At 43.6% G+C, this 24,513-nt stretch overlaps 1 long non-coding RNA gene across 1 annotated transcript in view; it reads left to right on the forward strand.

The window, feature by feature from the left end:
• Positions 1-1,669: 1,669 nt before the first annotated feature.
• The window catches only part of LOC118912746 (uncharacterized), a 45,936-nt gene continuing 23,092 nt past the window's right edge, over positions 1,670-24,513 (forward strand). Inside the window, exons 1-2 of the long non-coding RNA XR_005024901.2 lie at positions 1,670-1,792; positions 1,905-1,962. This is a non-coding gene — a long non-coding RNA (uncharacterized LOC118912746). The remainder of the gene's footprint in view (positions 1,793-1,904; positions 1,963-24,513) is intronic.

The raw sequence follows: 24,513 nt of genomic DNA on the forward strand, positions 1-24,513 counted from the left end.
CTAATTAGGTCAGGCTAACCCTTCAGTCTGCCCACCTCACGTTGGCATGCTTCAGAGAAACTAAAGGCGAACCTACACAGAAAGACATTCTAACTGAATGCCGTGAGGAGCCCCACTGTGACCGCCCTCTTCCTGCTCTAAGGTAAAGAGCCCAGCAGTGCTGTCACCCAACAGAACGTGAGAGACGTGAGATCTGCCGCGCCGGCAACCAGGCCTTGCTGAAAGAGGTGACGAGAGCAGTGTCATCGCAAAATGTTGGTTTGGGGAAAGGACTGTTCTTCCTACTAGGCAACAAATGATGGTCATAGTTAATGTTAGTTGTATTTCTCTCATGAAGTAATAAGCTAAAATGTTGCTATTCCATTGGTCTTTCTTTATCTATCTTTTAATTTATGGTTAGACATCACTGAGTACTGGGACTTCCCCAGTTCATGTGGCACAGCAGTGAGAGTGACCCCGGCAGCTGGGAATCCTGGGGGAGGTGAAGCCCAGCCAGGGGACAGGAGGGGACACAAGACAACGGGAGTCAAGATGGAATTTAGGATTAATGAATAAGATGGAAGAATTCCATAATATAAGCAAAACCTACAAATACTTAGGGACCTTAGATTTCTGTCAGCCCCACCCTCTCAGTCAAGCAGAGGAGACCTAGAGGCTGTTAACCTGAGCCGGCCGGAGGGTCAGCTCCAGGCAGAGTTGGGACTGGAAGGCCCACCAGCCTCCACGAGCAGTGTCCACTCTCTCCCCGCGCGCCGCTTCACTGGGCTCAGCCTGCTCTTTCGCGGTGAGAAAGCTGCAGTGTAGAAGCTTTGTGAGGCTAAACGCTGAAAGAAAGAAAATGTGGGTGCTTCTGTTGGGGGAAATAAGGTGGACACTATGAGAAACAAAGAGGAAAATCTGACCTCCAGTGAGAAGAGGAAACCAGAAGCCACGGTGAGAGGAGGTGCTCCGAAACAGGTGGGGGCAAGGCGGGTCTGGTGGAGGGCTGGCCCAAGAAGTGGGCCTGGGTTCTGGGCTGAAGCAGCAGCCCAAGATGCCCCCTGTCGCCCCACCCCTCGGTGCAAATCCCCTCCCCACTCTGCTGGCTGATATCTGAAATGGCTCAGAGTGGGTTCAGGTAAAAGAGAGAGAACTTTGTCACAGAAGCTCCCAAAGATCTGTGGACACCCTACAGAAGAGATGGTCATGAGAGAGGGAATTTTCTTAGCCGGCTGGACAGAAAGCAGAAAGCAGTGCAGACACAAAGCCGAGGGTGGTGCGGAGTCCACAGCAGGTTCGATGACCCACGCGCAGCAGACTGACGGCCGGTGTGGCAGGGCTGCAGAATGGCAGCACCTCTGGTGCCTGGCAAGGAAGCTCCATCCCTTCCTGGGCTTCCTAAAAGGAGTCACTAAAGACTCACAAACTGCTGGGGGAGAGGAGCTGGAAATCATCGGTAATGCAATCAGCAAGCCCAAGGGCTCATGGGACCAGCAGGGAAAGGTTATTTCTCTGGGAAAATATGGGCCTCCCGCCAGGCACAGAGCTCAGATGCCAAACAAAATGACTGGGTGTTTGTGGAAGTGTGACACATTGGTATTCACAGGCTTCAGAGTGTTGTTTGTCTGGTTATGCCTGCACATGATAACCAGCGATGGAGAGAAGACACAGCCACAGAAGGGGTGGAACAGGAAAGAAAGAGCGCCAGTCGGAGGCCATTTAGCACAGGCGAGCGGTGCCATGGGGCTGATTCACCACCTGCCTGATGCAAGGACTACAGACCCACTCCAGAAACTGTTTCTGACATAAAATGGTTTGAATGTCTCTTCACCTTATATTTTCCAATGCTGTGTCCTTATTTTTGTGATTAATCAAGGAGAAAGTTGTTGATGGCCTTTAACACTTCTTGGTCTGCCTTTTCACAGGGATGGCTCGAAATTTCAGAAGGTGTGGTAGCAGCTGGAGGACAGTCATCAGAAAGAGGTAAGACTGAGGCCGTACAAATAAAAGAAGACGATAGCAAAATCATGAGGCGCGGCTTCTACTGCACTGTTCTTACTGGACTTGACAAGTGCACCCACTTCCTGTCTCTGACTTCTTTCCGCTGTGTAACTAGTCACGGGTTAGTTAGTATGCGTACCACCTGGGAATTTGCGGTGTGGGTGAGGCAGGGGCCTGGCCTGAGACTGGCTCACATCACATACTCCAGTGCAGATTGTTAGAGAAGACGGCCTCTGGACATGATGCACTGGCTTGGTGGAGCTTAAGATACAACGCCTCCCATTTTCGCATTGGTGAGGTTTACTTCTGGGTACATCGTTTGAGTGAAGCGCCCCTTGTAAGAAATGGTGATTGACAGAGTGGGATTTGGTAAATCTTTGGTTCCAAATGATAACACTATGTGTTATGGGTTGAATGTGTCTCCTCAAACAACAAAACAAACAATAAAAACGAGATATATTGAAATCCTATGCCCCAGTACCCCAGAATATGATCTTATTTGGAAATAGGATTATTGCAGATACAGTTAGGTAAATGAAGATGAAGTTGTACTAGGTCGGGTGGTCCTTAAATCCAGTATGACTGGTGTCCTTATAAAAGGAGATTTTGGACACAGAGACAGAGAAGACAGTCATGTGATGACAGAGGTGGAGATGAGAGAGATATATCTGCACACCAAGGAATTCCACAGATTTCTGGAAAACACCAGAAACTAGGAAGAGGCAAAGAAGGCTTCTCCTTAAGTCATCAGAGAGATCAAGTTTCTTTCATCTCCTTGCTTTTGGACTCCAGCCTCCAGAACCACAAGAGAACAAATTTCCTGTGTAAGGCAGAGTTGGTACTTTATTTCCACAGCCCTGGGAAACTAAGATGCCACAGAGCACACAAAGCTGCTGTGTGTCCTGGCACTGCTGACACTTTCTTTATGGAATGTCCTATAATTTAGGAGCTAATTATCTTTTTAAACCAGTAGCCAGCAAAATACAACCTGCAGGCCAAATCTGGTGCTCTGGTTACTTTTGTAAATAAAATTTTATTGTTATACAGCGACATCATTCATTTATGACTTGTCTATAGCTATTCTTACACTGCTGAGTAATTGCAGCATAACTGCATGGCACACAAAGCTGAAAAAATGTGGCCTTTTATATAGGAAACTTTTGCCAACCTCTGCTCTAAGCCAGTCTACATTTTTCTTACTGGCTGAGATGCCGTTTTTCCCAGGCTCGTGTCTTGGAGGCAATGCAGAATGAAGCCAACAGACAAGAGTACAGGGCAGCCAGCAAAGCTTTTCATAAAGAGTGAAGAAAGAGCTCCCACCAGTCAGGAGGGCTCCACAAGCAGAGTCTGTGTGGGCAGAATGGCCGGGGTTTATAGGCACGTCAAGGAGGAAGTCCACGTGGGTGCCTGGGGCTTGTTGCTAGGGCCAAACTGGATGGTCAGAAAAACCGCTTGTCTCTCAGGCAGGACATTCCAGGGAGTGGTCCATGCATCCTGCTCAGCCAGCTGATCACAATGCCTGATGCCAGCATCCCGCTTGGCCGTTCCCTACCGGGCCTACATGTCCTGTTCTGCCTGTCCCAACGGCTCCCTTCTGCCTCCCTTTGATTCTTTCAATCATTAGACAGGATAGAAACACTAAGACACAGAAAGACAGAAACACTGACAGAATCTCACAAAATATTGTATTTCTTAATGTCACAATGTCCCCCCAAAACGTAGACTGACTTCTTCCTGAAGGTAGATGCTGTGAATCTGAGCGGCCGTGAGGCTCTGCAGGCCTGGCCCTGTTGTGGACGCACAGGGTCAGTGTCCACAGTTTAAAGCTGAGCCGGGCAGGGGCCTGTGAGGCCGTGACAACCGCACGCCTGGAGGTTCTGCTTCGACGGCTTGGAATCGTCGGGTCTGAGGGTGGGTGTTGTGGTTTCATGACCAGATGTCCTCCTAGCTTCCCTGGAGTTTAATGCCCAAGACCTCGCTGGGAAAAACGCTTGCCCAGACCCCAAACAATGACAGAGCAGCAGTCACGACAATGAAAGCAGAGAATCGAGGCCACAGAGGGGAGGAGCGTGCAGGGGAGAGCAGAGCTCCTGCGCACAGGCGGTGTTTGAGATGCGGTGCCCACCTTCGCAGCCCGCGCACGCGCGCCGCTTTCCCCTTGTCCTACCCTCCGGGGAGCAACCCGTGTGCTCCTTTCAGGGCGCCTGCAGGGCCGGCGGGGCAGGTCAGCGGCAGTAAGTCCGCCTGGGTCTCCGGAGGAGAAACTGCTCTTGGTTGAACGTTGCTGTCTCCCTAATATCCTTTCCTCCCTTCTCCTGGGCAATCAGATTCAGATTTTATTCAGGAAAATAATACATGTACCTAAAAGACGACGTTTCTCAGGCTCCTTTACAGCTAGTTTGGCTAATAACCATGCTCTGGCCACAGAGATTTAAGTAGAAGTTGGCAGGAAAATTTCTCAATGAAAAGTCAAGGATCATGACAAACGCCTTTTTAGCCTTTAGCCTTCTTCCTGATTCTTGCTTTAAATGCTGTACTTCTGACAGCAGCGCGGTGCCCTGTAGGGAGGGGGGGGGAACATCCTCAGCTTGACGAACTAGATACATTGAGGGATCCTGAATCCCCAGGGCCCCCTGAAGCAGCCATACTGTACTTGACATTATTTGAAAGAAAAATAACTCTGAGTCTTGCTTAAGCTGCTTTCATTTGTGGGGGGATCAAATGGAGCTCCCCCACCCCCACCGCCACACGCCTGGTACTGGAATGAAAAGACCCAGAATCGTCCACCATGACCCATGCCTACCCTGTTGAAAAGAAAATGACAAGCAAATGTACTTCAGCATGAAAAAAGTAAAAAAAGGGCATCCAGGGATACAAAAACAATAAACTAATAATAAGGAGAAAAGAACAAAATGCATGATTAAGCACAACTATTTATTGTAAAATAAATGGGAATGAAGTTGGGGTAGGGTAGGTATAGATAACAGGAGAGAGTGGAAATAGATATAATTGCTCTATATTTTAATATAAAAAATACAACTTTAAGGTAAACCCTGGAAGAATCAAAATAAACGCATAAATATTAAACATTTTAAAACTTTTATTATATGTGGCTGTGTAATAATTAATGCTATCTTGAATATATATATGCATATATTTATTTATTTATAAATAATTGAGCTTTAAAAAGTAAAACATGGCCCAAATATCCTAATATCTAAATTATATATGGATTTAATCTTCCCTTCCATTCATACATTTAATACATTATAAGCACCCTCACATAGCAACAAATAATCTAATTTTCACATATAAAAATATAATTTTCTTTTCCAGATAAAGGGGCATTAGCCACATAAGAGGATGCACCCCTGCTTTTCAGCTCCGTGTTAACGTTTGGCTCACAAGGGAGCCAATCAATTACCAAACCCTGTTCTGGTTGGACCGGCCTTAAATTGACTGATAAGTCAAAGTAAGTCACACATGAGCATCTCAAACACTGCAGAACAAGCATGTGGAATATTTAAAGTTTAGGCTCCGCAGGTCATCACCGATAGCTGGTGGTGTTTCCGCTAATTGGCAGAGATAACTGCAAAAGAGTATGTTCCTCCCACGCCGGTGACTCACCACGTGGTACAGTTCATGCAGGAAAGGAAACAAATGCTAGAGAGTGTCCTTTTCTTTCCTCAGTTTCCAAGAGAGGTAACTGGTTCTTTGGCACCCTCAGAAGGCATTTGGTTTGTTTTCCTTTTGTACTAAAAGCTCACTACTTTAAGCATATTCAGTAACTTGCAGCCCATTACAAGTTCATACTCACATGAAACCTTGAGTTGCTGTATTTTGAGCACTGAAGCCTCCTCAGACCGACCTGGCTGGGTGTCCCTTTGGTAGGATTCTGCTGGTTTGAATAGCTATTTTACCATCGGGTATAGATCTTCCATGCTCAGATTTTCTTTACTACCACAGACCTGGACCAGCCAATTTTCTAAAATGCCCTGTTACTTTATAGTATTTAAAGTGAAATGGTATTTCAAGTCAATTACTGTGGGAATATCAATTTTTTTTAATGTAACTGATTTGTTGTAGAGTTTCAACTTGTTGGTTTAAATCATGCAGTGGTTATTATTTTTTCTATTAATTGCCACTAATTGTGCTTAATTTTCTTCCAAAATGTTGTTATAAAGTTTTTCAAACATATACAAAAATTGAAGAAATATTTACAGTGAACACCTGTAAACCCATCAGCTAGATTCTATCCCCAATATTTTACTATTCTTGGTTCATTGCATATCCATCTAGCAATACCTCTACTGACCCCAAAATTTAGTTAATTTATTTGTAATAACTTTACTGACATATAATTTATATCACGTAAAATTCCTGCACTGTAAATGTAGTTTGATGTTAGCAAATGTTAGCGAATTTGTATAATTGTGCAACCCTCACTATAGTAACCCCAAAAAGTTTCCTTGTTCATACATAAATTCTAAGTGTCAGAAAGAAATGTCAGAATAAACTGAGTATTAGTAAATTGAATAAACTACATCTAAAACAACAATCCTTTTCTAAGCATCATCATCTGCTTAGCTGTTTCCAGTCTGTAGTGGGCTGAGGAACTGTGTAAAAAATCGTATTCCAGTTATTATGTCTAATGAGGGAGATGTTCAGATTCCTGGTAACAGTATATGCAATTCAGTGCATATGGAAATCCAGTTGATAGTCATAAAGAGGAAAGTTTTCTTTTATATTTCTGGGTATCACCTGTATTCTCAGTAAAGTGACTGGAGAAGAAATTTCTTGTAAAGTAAGACGTTACCATATTTCTTTCACCAATTTGATTCATGCTATTTCTCCAAGTGATCAAATACTGTGTGGAACATACAATCAGTTCTCAATAAATATTTGATGATGGGTTGGGAATATCCTCTCTCATAGTTATAATTTCAGGGTTTTTAAATGGAAAAGAATATAAGTAATATTTTTTCATCTCTTACAGACTCTCCATCAAGCCAGTAAACTAAGCATGATGATTGTCAATAAATGATCACTTGAGTGATAACGTGAGTATTTACTTTAGGTTAAACATGAGTATTTTATATATTACAGGATATCTTATTTGCACATTTTCTCTTAAGCATGATATAAATCTTTTGATATATTGCATCTATTGTACTCAATATCATAAATAATCTTTTGGAAAGCAATTGCTTTTGACATATGTCAAAAATCAACTATGAAGATTAATGTGGGATAGAGAATGTCTATCTGCCATGCCCTTCAAGCTCCTTGGGGTCCACATAGGAAACACACCTTAGGCATGTGGTCCTGCTCATTAACTTTGAAGTGTTCATTATTGTTTATAATGTACTAATGAGTGGACAGATGAATTTGAATATGAAATGCTAGAGGCACTGTTTGCAAAAGGCTCTTACTTTTTAAAAATTATGACATGCAGAAAGTTATTCCCAATAACCAGGGGGAAAATGTATTTAATTTGTCCCAGATTGTAATTTTCAAATTCTTTAACACATCCACTTAAAATCGATTTAGCTTTTGTTTGTAACCAAAAAGTAAAATCACATTTGTTTTCCTTAAATATAAATTCTTCTTTAACTATAGATGACTTTTAATGAAGGTCACTTTTAAGGCCAGCCTCTTAAGAGGTTTGTTTTCATTCTTTTTTAATGCTATGCTGGTGAAAGAAAAACCAAACTCTAGTGTAACATGACCTAAGAATGTATTTCATTCATGTCAACAATTTATGACAATAATTGATGTCATCTCGAACTTCATGAGGAGCAGTATGAATGCGCCTCCCTCTTATTTTCTCTTAGACTCTCCTTCCTGATGCTTCCAAAACACTCTAGACCTCGTCTTTCCAGGCAGGTCCAGAATCTATGAGTTCTGCGTCACAACACCTCTTGTGTGGGTTTTCTATATATTATTTCAGGGTAATGACTTACAGTAAAACAACTGGCTATGAAAGGGCAATTTAATTCCCCCTTAAAACTGTATTTTAGCAGGGATGATGATATCAGCAGAAAGGTTGTTAGCTGATTTCTGGTAATATATTTCTTTGTAATCCTGGTCTTCAAATTCCAATGATTTTGAACATGAGGTAGTTTATGCCGTCTGGGTTTAAAATACTAGAGTAGGATCAAGGTCATGTAGCCATCAATTCTGGACACATTTTGCTTTTTTCTTAAGAGTCTATTATCTTCCAAATAGAAAAGAAAAATTACCTAATGAATGCCACAGAAGAAAACTGTGAAAAGTATTAAAATATTTTTAGCAGTTTTTTAACCAGAATGAACATTCCAGTAATAGATGTACCATGTTTCAGGTGGGTGAGTCACCTGAACAAGGGCAAAGCATTGTAGGAGGTGACAGGGTGTGTGTGTCGGTGACAGTGACTAACTGTAACTCAACGGATTAAGCATCTGAAATTTTATGGTTCCATTTTGGAAATACCTACTCTTCAAAGGCATTGTATGAAGTGGGAGCCCCAGAAGTAGCAGATTTAATTAACAAATTTTTAAATATGTATCTTCAGTGCCCTTGACACTTAGTGTGATCACAGGCCTAATAAATTATACAAAAATAATGCATCGCTTCTGAAAAAAATTATTTTCCTCAGCTAGATATGGGATGATTTAATGACATGACCATTCACTTTGGACAAGTAAATCACAGCTTATTAAAAGATTACTGCTAAAAAACTCAAGTAGCATAACTGAAAACTTCCTGTACTGTCATGAATTTTGACTACATATTACAGTTATCATCTTTCCATACATGGGGAGGGATTTATCAAGAGTCTATTGTGTGGCAGGAACTGTTTCTCAGTCCTGGCGAACAAGCCCTGACCCTTGATGTGAGAAATTTCTTTGGCTTTATCATTTCAAATAGATTTCTTTTTCTATCAGATGCCTCAGGTTTTTTGCCATTTATTTGATACTTCTCCCTGTGTCTATTACTCCATTCTATTATTCTGACTTTTATTTGCTTCTCAAAAGGATTTAAATTCTTTTCTTACACTTACACCATTCAGACACAGGAACCATGCTCAGTATCTGTCTTTTGGATATTGTTTTTATTTTCTCATGTCTTCATCTCTAATTTGATTATCTTTCAAAAAAGTTATCATCTGGGTAATCTTGAATAAAACACAAATTTTACTTTTTTCTCTGGGTTAGTTACATTATGAAATTTAAATAATCAATTCAAATATGTTTCTTCTTTCAAGAATGATTTGAAACTATTTCTTAAAGTTTTTAATAGCCTAACTGTATGTGTTTATATTTCTCTATACAATGGCTCAAAGCATCGGTTAATAAACTGCCCTTAACCATAAAAGTAAAATTAGGAAAACATTTTCAAACTCTTTCCTCCAAGCCAAAGCGTCCATTGGTGTTTTTTACATTTATTTATTTATTTTGTATGGGAAATACCTCAGAAGCCGCAAGCAAAATGTTAAATAAACCAAATTAAGAAATTGCTGTCGCAAATCTCAGTCAATGAACGGCAGGTTACCCGCAGGCTTGACAGACCCCACGTTGGGTCGTCAGCGCGCACTGCCCCGCACTGTGGCCCGGTCCTGCTGTGGACACACCTCTCACACTCTGAGGTGTGAACAGTGTAGATCAAGGCAGGCCACTGTGATGTGCAGCGTTTCGTGGTGGTGTTGTGGTCAAAGCCAGCGTGCACCAGGACGGCGTGTCATACCTCCCCTCCGTTTTCTAGGCACACATCGATGCGCATCTGTGCAAGTGAATTAGGCTCACATTTCTATGGTCTCACTTTGCGGGGAGCTGGGAGTGGCGTCAGAACGGCATGGCCGCGAGCCGGCTCTGTACCTCAGTGTTCCCACCTAGAGTACCTTTCTCATATACTCCCAGATCTCACTTATTTAAGTGGCGTCCACTACCCACTACTGAATACATTCCTCTGTGGAAACCGTCAGGACAGCTGAATTCCCCGTCCCTCAGGGGCCTCTGGCCCCTCAGCCCCTGGGGGGTCAGGATTCCCCGGGGCCTGCCTTGTCCCTCGCCCGTCCCCCTCGCTAAAGTTTTGCTAAGAACTTGGGGTCCCTGCTAACAGCCACGAGGGACACCAGTCCCACGCTTTGCAGCCCTCAGGCAAGCTGCCAACCAGGTCATAAAGCATGGCTGCCACCAGAGCGGTTGTTTATGTGGTTCACACCCTTTCCCCCTCGCGCCAGCATCGACCAAGATGCAGGGTCTAGAATTCGGGGTTCCAGCCCCAGGTCGTCGCCATGTGCTACCGAGCTCTTCTCGTTTGCCTCTCGAGGTTGCATTTCCCCCCTTACCTGGACACGGGGCCTAAGCCCTATGCACAAGGACCTGCAGGTCACGGCAGCCCACGGGCTTTTTTGCTGGTCCTCAAAGACCCCTTCAAAGCACAGTTTTTTGATAAAAGAGATACAAAGATCCATAAACAATACAAAAGTACTTGAAGATAATGGGCGTCGTGGCATAGCTGGGGCTCCCGTGAAAGGGCAGCTTCTCTGGGCTTCCCACCCAAACCCTTAGCGTCCTGCGGCTTCTGAGCCTCCGCGGCCAGAGGGCGAAATGACCCTGAAGAGCCTTCATCTGGCTTTCCTCGCGTTTGCTCTGAGCACTGAAAAACGATGGTCCCGCTCGGGTCAGGCGCTGACCCCGGTCCCTGCGCCTGGGGAGCCGCGGGAGGTTCCGGCTCAGCGTCCAGCTCTCCCTCCGCGGTCGCCCCTGCCAAGCCCTCCCTGCCCGCCCCAGAGGAGCCTCCGCCCTTTACCAGCCTCGACCCTATCGCTGCGTTGAGTTTTAAAAAAATTTAGCACCTGATACAACCTGAATTGTCCTCTTTGCTCTCATGTGCGTTGCCCACTTTCCCACCCCGGGGCAGAAGCTTCTCTAGGGCAGATTGTCCGCCTTGCAAGTTCTCTGCCCCATTTCTAGACGTTCAGTAAGTCATCCTTGATCCAGTGAAATAAAATTGCAGTGAGGCAGTGAAGCTCCCCAAGTACATATTGGGTTGGTAATAAACATCACAGATGAAAACACTTTGGGTGCAGTCTGTGCTTCTACAGCACCCCATTCCTCCACGGCTGTGCAGCGGTCCGCGTTCAGTCTCCGTGCTCACACTTCACGTTCTGCTCAGCGTCAGCCGTGCACGCCTTGTGGCTGCGCCCCAGCCCCGGCGCCGGCGTGGTTCTAGAAGCGAAGGGGAGCTCGGTCTGCTGGCTGGAAGGGTGAGTGGGTGGATGGGTGCACTTAGTATCGATGAATAAGTGTGAGTTAGCTATTAATTTTTCTAAATAACTGTGTTGTGTTTGTGAAAATAGTCATTAGTAGATCCTGAACTGAATCCAAGATACCTCCAAGGAAATGTTTATAATGTCTCAGAATATTGTGATTCAATGCACAGCACCCAATTTATGTATGTATGTCTTCAGTTTCTGTGGGAAGATGCATAACATGGATGCAGATATTAAGGATCATTAATGATTCCACAGCCAAATCAGTCACCCACCTCCTATCACCTGACTGAGGAAGTGATCCAGGGTCCTTGGGATGCGATCCGGCTCCAGACCCCCTCCACCGGGCCGCGTTCTTGCATGTGCATCTTCTGGCACCCCACTTCTACATCTTCATCAAGCCAAAGTTTTTCTTCTGTTTTCCTTATTTTCTCTACACTCTTGCTGATAATTTTGTATTTGGAATCTCATTTGATCTTAGCCCTGAAGTTTAACAGTATATGTCCCTAGTTATTGTTATTATTAACATAGTATTATTATCTCCTTGGCTGGGAATAGAATATAAATAAGCCATCTTTTCCACACGAAGGCTTTAGTGCTTCTTGAACTACCAGATGGAAAATTACCCTCCCGCGCATCACCAAGGAGGGGCTAAGGACCCCGGGGACAGGGGCCCTCAGCATTTCTAAGAGAGTTTTGGATGTACAGCAGCCAGATTAGGAAGTTTCCTTTTCAAATTCACCTTCAGACACCTGAGAAAGTGGGGCCTGGAAGTAAGCGACATGAGGGTTTTTTCTGATGCATCATGCCCAGCGCTTCCAGAATGTTCCTCGTGGCACCAGAGCATGGAAACTACAAAAGAAGAAACTGGCTGGGAAGAATTGGTGGGGTTAAACAGATAATAAGCGGCTGTTAAAAGAAATCAGTTTTCATGAGTGAACTAGAAAGGGTGACTATGGAGACAAATAATTAGAATGGCAACTCTAATCAGCCGCTTCCAGCAGGTCATTAAAATAATTATATTATCATATTATGACTGCCAGAGAACAGCCACATGCCATAGATGAAAAATGAAGTTTACTGACTTTCAAAAGAAGTCTGGATATCTTTTAGTTTTGAAAGAAGTTTTTCTTTGTTTCTTTCCTCCTTTCTCTCTTTTCTTTTTTTTGCAATTGGGGGCAAAAAGAAGCTGTGGAGAAGCCACAGATACAAACCAGGAAAATAAGGAAAAGGTATTTTGCTGGACATGAAATAACACCTCAGAGTAGAATACAGTTAAGTTATGGAATCCCGGACGGCACATACAACTAATGAATAGTTCTCTATTAATTACTTTTTAATTTTGCTGTGGTAATGAGATTCCAGAAATACACCTTTGTACATTCCCAGTGCTGCCATCTAATTTCACTGTGCTCGGGAGTCTATCCTCTCTGACTGTAGTGTTTCATGGGGCTCTAACAGGAATTTTTCTGGACAGAAAGTGTGTGGGTTATTTTGTATTTGTCTTAATAATTATTTTTGGTAAATGAAATATGAGCATTTTATGCCAAAATATCAGCTCTGAATCAGCTTTCCATTTCTTTTCTTTCCTCAACAAGCTGCCAATGTTCCTCCTCACTTACCAATGTCTCTAGAACTTTTTCTTTTATTCATTCGTCCATCCGTCCATCCATCCACCACTCACCGATTCAACAGAGACTCTCTCCTTAAACAGATTTGACACTTGTTCTTTTCAGACCTCACCTCAGCTAAGCCCTTGCCTTGCCCCTGTCCTAACTGCAGCTTGCCCAGCCCAGTATTTGCCAAGCCTGGTAAATCAGGTCAGCAGGAATCATCCCACCCTTGACATCAGACCAAGTTCTTCATCCCCCACCTTTGATGTGTACGTCCTGAGCTGGCCTTTAGCAAAAATCCTTACATCAGTTCAGGAGGAATCCCCCCCTCTCCGTGATCCACCCACTTACTCCCTCATCTGTTCCTTGGCTGTAAATCTCCACTGTCCTGAATGTGGAGGTGAGCCAGATTCCTCTCCCCTGTTGCAATACCCTTGTTGGACAGTCTTACCTAAAGTCTTCCTTATCATTTAAACAGGGGTCAGAAAAGTTTTTCTCCAACAGTATGGCGCCCATGACTTGGATAGGGTCAGATTCACCTTGGCCTCCTGGACCTCCCACCCGGGACCCCAGGGACACCCTCTGAAGCCTCTGTCTTCACGCCCGGCTAATGGGGCTCCGCTGGTTAAGTCCAGCTCCCGCTCCAGCCCAGGGCTCTGGCTGACAGGCCACCGAAGCGCAGGAAGGACAGATTCTGATTCTTACATTCTGAGAACACTGAGACCAGGTTAGACTCCAGGGCCGCTCCGGATTGGCGGTGACGGTCTTAGCAGGAAGCTCCTGTGTTGGAAGCCCTCTGGGCTCCTTTTTGATGGGACTTGCTTCCTGATTCTTGAGTGGGATCCTCGATGGCACATAACAACTCTCCCGCGAGACGTTGCCCTTTGTACGGCAGAGATTGGATTAGAGCCCAAGTTTCTCTGTGAGGTTGAATTAACTGAAACTGTAGGAGCTTCTCAGTGAACTGAAACTTCCCTCCTCAAGCCCCTACACTAAGCTGACCACCAGACAGTGTCTGCTTCCTTTCATGTGGGTGTGATTCTACTCAGGCCAACTGGAACTTCCTTAGCTTCTTTAAGAAACCATCTCCCCAGCCTGACTCATCCGGGACCTCCCCCTTCCCATGACCTCCTTCCTGCTCTCACCACTCCAGCCTTCCCTGTGGTTCCTTGACCCTTTCAGCCTGTCACCCTTCACACCCTCACCTCCTTCTTTCCTCTCTTCTCCCCCATGTGAACCTTCCTTGCCCATTCCAGCCCCTCAGCTCCCTGAGGATGCTTGAACTCTAGGCTCCCTGCCCCCATTGGGGGCTCTCAATGGACTCAGGGACCCCCCAAAAGTTACTTCATATCAGGGCAAATTAAAATCTTAAAAGTCCCTTCCACAAATAAAGTTTATTTAGAGCTCAACCACCTAAATTTGGCCTCAGGCCCTAAGCCACTCCTCACTGTATCTCCATGCTGTTCACCTTGTTCCAGGCTGAAATGTCTCTTAACTTCATAATGATTTTCCCACTCCCCCTGCTGCAATATTTCTAGAAGATTTGTTTATGACTTTATTTTGCTTTGAGATGTTTAATCTGGAAATTGTGACCTGCATATCTGTCAGTCCTCCTTCCCTTAATAACATTCTTCCTTCAGTATCTGCTCTAATTCCCCAGGGGTGCTGTGCAAAGGACTTATATAAGCCCCGCTGGGACTCCTGCTACGATCAGAGAAGAACAGTAATTATAACAACTGGGAAATCATGTTACATTTCTCAATTCTTACTGCATCTCTGCAGTACCTTGTGCACCAGCCACTTTCTAAGCACTTTAAGTATGAAAACTCATCTAAAACCACAAAAATTCTGGAGAGTAAGCGCTGTAAAGCCTACTGCATGGAAAACGTGATTTGTCCTGGGCAGTGTGGAGCCACGAAGTATGTACGTCCAGTCCTGACCAGTCCGGCTCCAAGGCATAATCAGAAAACTACAGTAGCCTTAAATCTCATACCCGCTGGGCCATCCGTACATCAGAGAATCAGAGAACCAGAGAACCTCCCCAGTGGTTCTGCCACACATACAGCAGAGATGCTGTGCATGCTGTGCCCGCATCTGGCCTGGTTCGCTGCCTTGGAGAAGGGCCATGAATCACTTTTGGGCAGGAATTCATTTTGTGTTTCAGTGCTTAAATTGTACCAGTTCTGATCTTAGCTTTCAGAAATCTTCTTTTAGGATCTGAGCTTTTATTCCTTTGTCCTGATGTGGATTAGTGTGACACACATTTACTTTTTTGCTAGATGATGAGCTGGTCTTTAACATTCATAGGCATTTTGGGGCAGCCATGATGGCCCCGCATCTCTGCCTTACCTTGTACTTTAAAGAGAGGACTGGGGCCCTCACCTCTGTTCTCATCCTTTATTGTTTAGTCCTTTATCCAATCTCTCTTTATAAGGCATGTTTTGGCAAAGTATTTACTGTCAATCTAAACATCAAGAGCATGTATTCATTCCCATAGCACATTCCACTTGATTATGACTTCATCACGTAAGATTAATGTATGGGTATGTTAATTATTTCAAGAAATAAACTGAATTTTAAGGCCAATCTTCTGGGAACATGTATGAAATAAAACAAGTAATCAACACCCATTAGTTACTTCAATCCGTGTGACTGATAGCTTTATTATAATTCAATAAGACCAAACTACCTTGAGCATTTTAAAAATGTGGTTGTTGCCCCAATACAGGTAAAAATAGCATGTGACCTACTGCATCACAGTCCAACTAGGGAATCAGCACATAAACTAGCCTGTAACATACTTGCCAAGAGAAAGAGAGTATAACTTCCCTGCAGGACTACAGGTGTCTCGATCGCATCCAAACGAGAACTCCTGCCTCCCATGTGCCCCATCGAGTCTTCTGTTTTCCCGTCGTCACTGTCTCAGTAACAGAGCCACTGTCCACCCAGCTGCCCGAGCCGCAGCCCGAGCTTGTGCCTGAATGCTCCCCTTTTCTCACCTCGCGATAAATTCTATTAATCCACACCCTCCTACTCATCTCTGCTACTCTCATTCCATAACCCAAACCACTTCATGTCAGACTATTTCAGTGGCCTTAAACTGTTCTGACTAGTTTCACTCTTGTACCCCACTCCAAAAGCTTTTCCCAGCATAAATCAACTTATGCTGCTCTTATGATATGCATATACCCTCTAATGATTTCACATCACATATAAAATCCCAAATGTAACCATGACTATCGACAGCTGCCCCCTGTATCCCGTGGTTTCCTCCGGCCCCTCCTTGTACACAGCTCCCTCGGGAGCACGACGCTCCCCACACAAGGCCCTCCTTGTCTGTCTGGGACACACTGAGCTCAGGACGTCCAGGGCTTCTGCTCCGGGGTGCCTTTGCTCGGCCACACCCTTCTCTTCATTCAGGTAGCAGCTCAAATCAGCCTTTTCCCGATACCAGACTAAACTGAATGCTTTCAAAGTCCTCCCATTACGTCAATCCGTGGATATTTGCTGCTTTTGTTATTTACTTTTTGCTTATTTAGTTATTGGGTTTTTCTCTTCCATAAAGGCTGATACCAGATCTCTTTTGCTCAGCACTATGCCAATGAACATTTTGGAGGAATTGGGTGAGTGAATGAAGGAACAATTCACATTAAATATTAAGGGACATGTGAACATTGTGGGATTTAGATCAGGGAGCAGGGAGCGTTTATAGGGAGCTTACTGCCGTCACGACTCTGTTGGCTGGGAAGGATTTACAGAGGTCGAGAGCCAAGAGGACAACCATGCCCTTCCTGAGCTGTGGCTCAGGAAAGACCAGAAAGTGATGGGAGCTCACGGCCTGGGCATGTCCGGGAACTGGTCTGGCCCCGCCCCTCGCTGTCTCCGGCTTTAAGGTCTCTCACCACCAGGACCTCTCTCACTGCCCACTTCTGTGGAGGTGAGAACTTCATGAGAGACTCTGTGTGGAATTTGATTTCAGCTTTGCCGAAAGACGGCATCTCAGCAGCTCCCCCCCACTCCCCAGGTGCACTCGCCTTGCAAGCTCTGGCACTGCTCCTGGAAGCCCCCACCACCACCCCACAGGGGCCCTAGCTCTGGTCCTGCTCTACTCCGCAGGGTACGTGGGGACCCGGCCAGGAGCAGGTGAGGCAAAGCAGGGGAGGAATGCCAGCAGGACCTGGTGAAGAGACTTGGAGTTCAGTGCCAACATTTGATTCTGACGGGATGCCACTTCTTAGAGGGGCAGGGCCCTGCAGAGAACGTGCCTTTGAGCCTTCCAGGTTGGCACAGTGTGGATTAGGTATGCTCTTGGCAACATTTTTAGTGGTGGCGTAACTGAATAGTTTTTACACGCAGAAATTGTGCAAAGAATGGTGGTGATGGATACCAGTTAATGGTCTAAGAGTAATGTTCTACTTCTGAAAACAATAGAAATAATAACCATCGTGGTGAACACATTAACATTTATTGAGTGCCTATTAAATAGCAGGATATATGTACATATCTTCTCATTTAAACTGATGGAAAGTTGGAGGAAATAGATACTTTAGCCCCTGTTTTCAGATAAAAGAATTGGTTCTCAGTCCCAAATCTTAATTGATAAGTTGGTAAGGTTTGAATGTAAGTCTGTTTGACTCCATAAATCTTTGTTAGCACTAAATAGGTAAAGAATCACTTTGTGCGATTAGACTACTAAAAGAATAAATTAAAACAATAATTTTGTGAAAATGGCCGATATGCATGAAACAAAAAGCATATACATCTGTTTTTCTGTTATGTCTTCAACCAGTCTTATCCAGAGAAGGATTTTGATAGAACTCTTATCAAAACGTACACACTTTTACATACACTGCCAGGACAGTTAGAGCACTAAAGAGACTATCCCTTAATAACTGGGAGCATTTAAGGGAACTACCTTCTATTCTAGGACTTTTTCTTTAATTACTGATGTGCTAAGTCTAGAAAATATTAATTTGAGCATCAGGTTTTTCTAGACTGCCAAACAAGGGAAGGGAAGCTAGCAGGCTTTCCAAGATTCTGGTCAAAGACCTGCATGGTGACCCTTCTCAGTGACATTGTTAACAGTGACGAACACCAGTCACACAGCAAGAGTTCTACCTCTTACCTGAACTGGCTGCCTGCATACTGCAAAGCACTGGACAGAGATAACGTGTCTTACACCCAGGCAGCTGGGAGCCAGTCTAGGCCTTTTGCCTTAAAGACCCTGCTTTGTTCCATCTCTAACCGCACCCCACCACAGGTGGGGGAGTCCGCGGGCGCAGTAAGGCACAGCCATCCGGAGCCCGCACTCCAACCCATGCTCCAGAACCCCATGCAGACAAACTCCCTGCAGCCCATCCACAGGCTCTGCATAATCCTTTTCCCACATCAACTTCCCACGTCTGCTCAGGGTCTTAGTAGCAGTTTGGACATGTGGCTGGGTATCCACATGTGTGTGCAAAAGGCTATCTGCAACTTGTGAGAGTGTCAGGGCTGGGGAGAAGGAAGGTGACCCTCAGGTGTGCTAACTGTTGGAGCGGGCGGGAATCTGTGCATGAATCCGCAGAGGTGAATGCCTATCTATGTATTTGTCAGGGTAACAATAATAAAGTTGAAACTGCTCCATGAACCTTCACATTTTAGCATGTAATATCTACTGCTAACTGGCCCTGTAATATTCCCACATTTCCCCTCACCAAACCTCAAATTATATCAGTCTCATTCTAGTATTCAGGTAACTGACAATGAACTCTTAGGGGTGTTCTGAGAACAGTGGTGACACAGAGGTCTATTTCTCAAATACAATCCTCAAATTTGAAATTTATGAATTAGGGAACCTTCAAGTGTGTTGTTTCTATTCAGAATTGAAAAGTTGTATGATATATCTAATTATCACATTATGGCTTACATTAATGTGAAAGATATTGTATGTCAAATAATCTGAGGATAAAAGTATGTTAGTGCATCAAATATTTATCTTAAATATCTAAAGGAACTCCTTTATGTGTCCCAGAAAGCTCAGGGCTTCCTTAGGCTATGACCACACTGTCAAAATAACAAAATCAATTTAGTGAAGCTGCAACCAGAGAGAGAGGTCAAACCTGTCACTGAATCATGATCGATGTGAAGGCAAAGCAACGGACCCGTCAGTCCTTTCAAGACCGCTTACGTGGCAGTTTTATGTGGAACACGGAGCTTCCTTCTTAACGTCCTTCTCCTGCCTTATAAACAGTCATTTGCCAATCTCAGTAAAAGCTGTGTAAGTTTAGTTTTAAGAAAACAAAAATAAATCTAAATAATACCTTTGTTTTTTGGAACATTAAGCTCTAAATCTTATAGTCCAAATCACTATTTTAAATCTTATAGTCCAAATCACTATTTTTTTCTGTGTTCCAAAGGGCTCTACTCAATTGCATGTTTATTATTCTAGCTGTCCACATTTGAATATACCTCTTAAGTTTTATCACTATGCTAGCTGAAATAAAAGTAATTTGCTTCAAACAGGGAAAAAACTGTTAGGTTTGTTTTTCAGTTTGATGATACAGAATCTAGCACTGAGCTAATACATCTGTTTACATGATGAATAATGGAATGTATCATTACGGCTGGAAAATAGGATCAAAGGAAAGCATCTTTTTTTAACCCTTTCTATAAAGCGAGATGTATCACTTGGAGAATGACTAATTATCAGATAAAGGTTTGCTAAGGATGCCAGCTGAAAACAAATGAAGTGTTAGGTAAATATCTCAAGAAGAAAAGCAACATGTTTGGGGACTAGAATATAACAGACTAAAAAGGATGCAAACTGAACTAAAAAAAAAGTTTTAAAAAATGCACTTGTTTGAAGAAAATGTATGAATACTAGGAAGAATTCAGAGGACTATAAAGAAAAAGTGACTTCTGCCAAAATATTGGATCTTCAGAAGGACTTAGAAAGGACAAGGGAGTAATTAGTCATCTAACAGCGCCAGAGGGTCAAAGGAAAACCCATTCATAGAGAAAATTACTCCAGAAAGAATCTCAAATCGATGTTAAAAATATGCCATAGTCATTCAGATTGGCTTTGAACAGCTCCTCGCGTCTAAATCTGAGCGGCTCCCCTGCATTGTCCAACATGAGGCAAAGGCATTGAGAATCCTCTGGTGGAGAAACTGGGGTCCTGGCACGCAATCTTGTTGAGAAGCGTCTCAGCCGGTCCGTGAGGTGAGGGAAATCTCTTAATTCTGGGCAGATGTGGCAACATGGGGCCAAAACAGGAAGAGTGTCTGGGAGGCTTTCCACGCCTGGGTCGGTTCCACTTTTGGGGAATTTGTCCCAAGCTGAGTCTTTAAGGAACTACTGAAAAGAATTAAACACTGCCCCAGATCTTTCAGCTTTCCAACTGGGAAGGTTTTTTAGAATTTGGGTTCTTGGCCTTACCCAAAATATTTTGAATAAGAATTTACTGGGGTATACAGCGTAAATCTGCATTTTAAATAAACACCAGGTGGTTCTGATACACCGAGATGGAAATGAGTGGAGGACCTGATAAGCCAGATGGGGCAGAGACCTCAGAGGTGGGAGCGGGTGACACATTGACACAGGAATTGTGCTGGCCGGTTATCAGAATGGACTATGATTTCCATATCAAGAAATCACATAGATCATAGATCCAGGGTTTGGAAGATTAGAATCTTCCTTCAAGCCAGGTTTTCTGCAGGAGTGAATCTGAGTGTAAGCAGACCATACAGGCCTGACTAAAGAGAGATGATCTCCATGCAAACATAATGTCACCGAAAGACACACCCAACAAAATCTACCCTCCAGAGATTCGGCGTTGGTGCAACAAAATCACCAATACAGTATTGACTGAGGAGATGAAGTCCTACAAAAATAATCACCAAAAGCCAATCAGACAGGACAGGCCGTTTCTGCAATCAGAACACGCAGACGTCAGTGGCCTGCGGTGATAGCATTTATCACACACTGCGGCCCGGTTGTCTTGTGCAAACCACCGCGGGCCTGGACCCTGTTCTGAGAGTGAGCAGAGGTCTGCTTTACTGAGTGGGAGGAAACCACCCCCTGTCCGTGGGGAACCACAGGTTCAGGCCGTGGTTTGGGGCTATGCAGGCAAGTGGCAGAAATGCTAAGGAAAAATAGAAAACCAGCTCCAAGCCCAGGTTTACTATGCCCGTGGTGACTGAGGGCAAACCTGGCCACAGAGACCCACCTGCCCCCACAGACCCTGAGCGTTCAGGCCTGCTGTGCACCCCTGCTCCTGGGGGGATGACGCTCCAGCCAGGACCCCCCCTTTCGGAGCAGGTGTAGGATGACAGAGCCAGGGACACGCCACACCTGAACAATGATTTTTTAAATTAAAAATTAATGTAATAATATAATTTGGTAATTGTGTATTTTAACAAGAAAGTATGACCAATAGGTATTTACTTGAAATTATGTATTTTTCTGTACTTTTTTACTTTAATGTTTTATAAATGCTATTGATTAATCAAAACAGTAAGACTAGTTAATGGCAGTAATTAGAAATTAATAGGACTAATTAAACAAATGTAAGCAAAATATAACAGTATTTTTAGAATGTTTATATTCTGTTACAGCAATTTATTTTAACTTTTTTTTACTATTGGCAGTATTGAAGAAGTGCTGCCCTTACAGTGTCACTGAACGCTGGCCCCTAACCCAGCCGCGCGGCAGGGAAGAGTGTCTGCAGCTCAGCTCCGCCTTCATCAGGTCCCGGCTGGATGATTAACCCCCCTTGTCGACAGTCGCTGTGTGTGGACAGTGTACTGAATATGGACGTAACGCAAGGTGCTTCTGGCATTACTGACAGTCTTAGTCCAAGCAACTAACCTCATTAGATTTTTTTAATGCCCAAGGTTCCTGCAGCAATGGAAACTTCTCTACTTAAATTTGTTATTGAATTTATAAATTATAATAATTTATTATTATCTATTATAATTTGTTATCATTATAGACAGATCTGAAGTTTCATCAGAATTATGACTTACTATGTTTACTTCGTTTTTCTCAGCAAGACTGATTTACCCAAGAAAGGGAGAGGTGTTAGATTTTGATGCCAATATAAAGTTAAGTATGTGGCCCTTGGACACATAAGACAATTATGTAAGAGACGGTAACTGGCTTCTCACTGGTGGAGATCTGAGTCTGTGGCAAAGACACAACATTCCAAATTTTGTGAATGTCCAAATTAATTTATAGTAATAAAAGTCATACTCTTCTATTTGTTGTTTTTGACAAAGTAGTATATTTAACAAACTTATCTTTAATGGAATATCTACTTTCTTTGTTTGACTGTCATCTGCCCTGATAGGAGAAAGCCCCTTCAAAGGACAGCTCTGCCCACCCAGCACACACCTCATGAGAAAAGAAGAGGCGAGGGGCCAACTCATCACCATGTGTCTCCCTAGCCTAGGACCTTCTAATCTAAAATATTTTCTGACCCCTTGTTATATGAAGTGATGTTTCACACTGTATTGTTATGGAATCACACACAAATTTATCATCTATTAGGGCAAACATATTTACCCCACATCTTCAGCATTGCAGTTCTTCTCAAAGACAGTAAGTAGTATTTTTATTCCTCTTTAACTTCCCTAAGCCAATAGTTTAGATGTAGTGCTAATGCAATGTAATTTTACCATTTTGGACAAAGGATAAAGGAAGTTTTCCCCTCCTGTTGAAACTGTTCAGAATCAAAACTTCTGTTAATCTAATTATTTCTCTACCACATGGTGCCTGCTCACACCACCACATGTTAGGAAATAGCAGGAGAATCGATTCTGCAGTGTGTGAGCTTAGACGGACACTGTGGGAAAGAGAAAGACAATCCCACAACGGGAGAAGGTTTGCAAATCACGTGTTGTGATGGGCATTTGTATCCAGATTGTCTAAAGAACCCTTGCAGCTCAATAATAAAAAGACAAGTAGTCTGATTAAAAAATGAGCACAGTGTTTGAATAGACATTTCTCCAAGGAAGATAGGCAAATTACCAATAAACAGTTAAATTACCAATGAGAAAATACTCAACTGCATTAGTCGCTAAGAAAATGCAAATTAACACCACAATGACATAGCTGAAGTAAGACAGATAAAAACAAGTGTTAGCAAGGATCTTGACTCATTGAAACCTATATACATTATTACTGGTGGGACTGCAAAATGGGGAAGCTATTTGGAAAGCATTTGGGCAGTTACTCACAATGCTAAGCATGATTTACTATATGACCTTGCAACATCAGTCATGGGCATCTCCCCAAGAGAACTGAAAACAGATGTCCATGCAAAAACGTGTACATGAGTGTTAATAACTTCCTGTTCATACTAGCCCAACTGTAAAAACAACCAAAATGTCCATCAACTGATGATTGGATAAACAATATGTGGTATTGGATTATTATGTAGCCATATAAAGGGATGAAATACTGATACACACTGCAACATGAATGACTTGAGAACCTCATTCTAAGTGAAAGAAGCCAGACACAAGAGGTGACATCCACTATGTTCCACTCACAAGAAAGTTCTAGAATAGGCATAGCTATAGAATAGGGTTGGAGTAGGAAATGTGGAGTGACTGGTAATTGGTGTGGAGTTTCTTTCTGGGTGATGAAATGTTCTAAGAAGACAGAGAGGTGATGGCTGCACAGCTCTTTGAGTACAGTAAAATCCCTGAATTATGCACTTGAGGGCATGAATTTTTACTTTATGGTATGTGAATTATATCTCAGTAAAGCTGTTTTTTAAAACATAGGGGCTTCAAAGAAATATTTTATGAAGCTCACTGAATCTGTGGGTCAGGACTTCAGGCCAGGCTTTGTGGGAATGGTTTGCCAGGGTGTCTGGGGCTTCAGCTGGGAGGATTCAAAGGACTGGGTGTGACTGTATGGCTGCGGACTAGAATCTTCTGGAAGTGTCCTCACTTACACGTTGGTCAGTGTGCGCTAGTTGTTCCTGAGAGTCAGCTGAGCTTGTTAATAGCACACAGTCATCACATCTTCACGGGCCTGCCTTTCTCAGTGTGCGTGGGGGCCGCAAGGTAATCAGACTTCTTAAAAGGCAACTCAGGACTTTGCAAGACAGCGTCCTGGGACACGAGGTGGCAGTCACGCCGCTTCTCAGCCAGTGTCATGACTCACACATCAGTCCTCCTCATTCCATGGTTTCCAGCAAGTCAAATGCCCGCCTAGATCCAGGGGGAGGAGACAGAGAGCCTACCTCTCAGTAGATGTCAGAGAAAGTGTGGCTGTGTGTTTCCTTTAGTTGTGTCAAAATACACAAAACATAAAACTCACCATCTTAAACACTTCTAAGTGTAAGTTCAGTGATGTTAAGGACATTCACATTGTTGTGCAGCCAATCTCGAGAACACTAGTCATCTTGGAAAACTCAAGAATACTCTGTGCATGTTAAATACAAACCCTGCATTCTGTTCCCTGGTAAATACCATCTACCTTCTGTCTCCACGCATCCGACCACTCCAGGGAATCTCACAGAAGTAGAATCATACAGTGTTTGCCCTTTTGTGACTGGCTTCTCTCACTTAGCATATCCTCAAGGTTCGTCCATGCTGTAGCACGTGTTGGAACTTGCTCCATTTTTAAGGCTGAGTAATATTCCATTATATGCATACATCACTGTTTGTT

Source organism: Manis pentadactyla, chromosome 16, assembly GCF_030020395.1.
Source record: "Manis pentadactyla isolate mManPen7 chromosome 16, mManPen7.hap1, whole genome shotgun sequence".
Lineage (NCBI taxonomy): Eukaryota > Metazoa > Chordata > Mammalia > Pholidota > Manidae > Manis > Manis pentadactyla.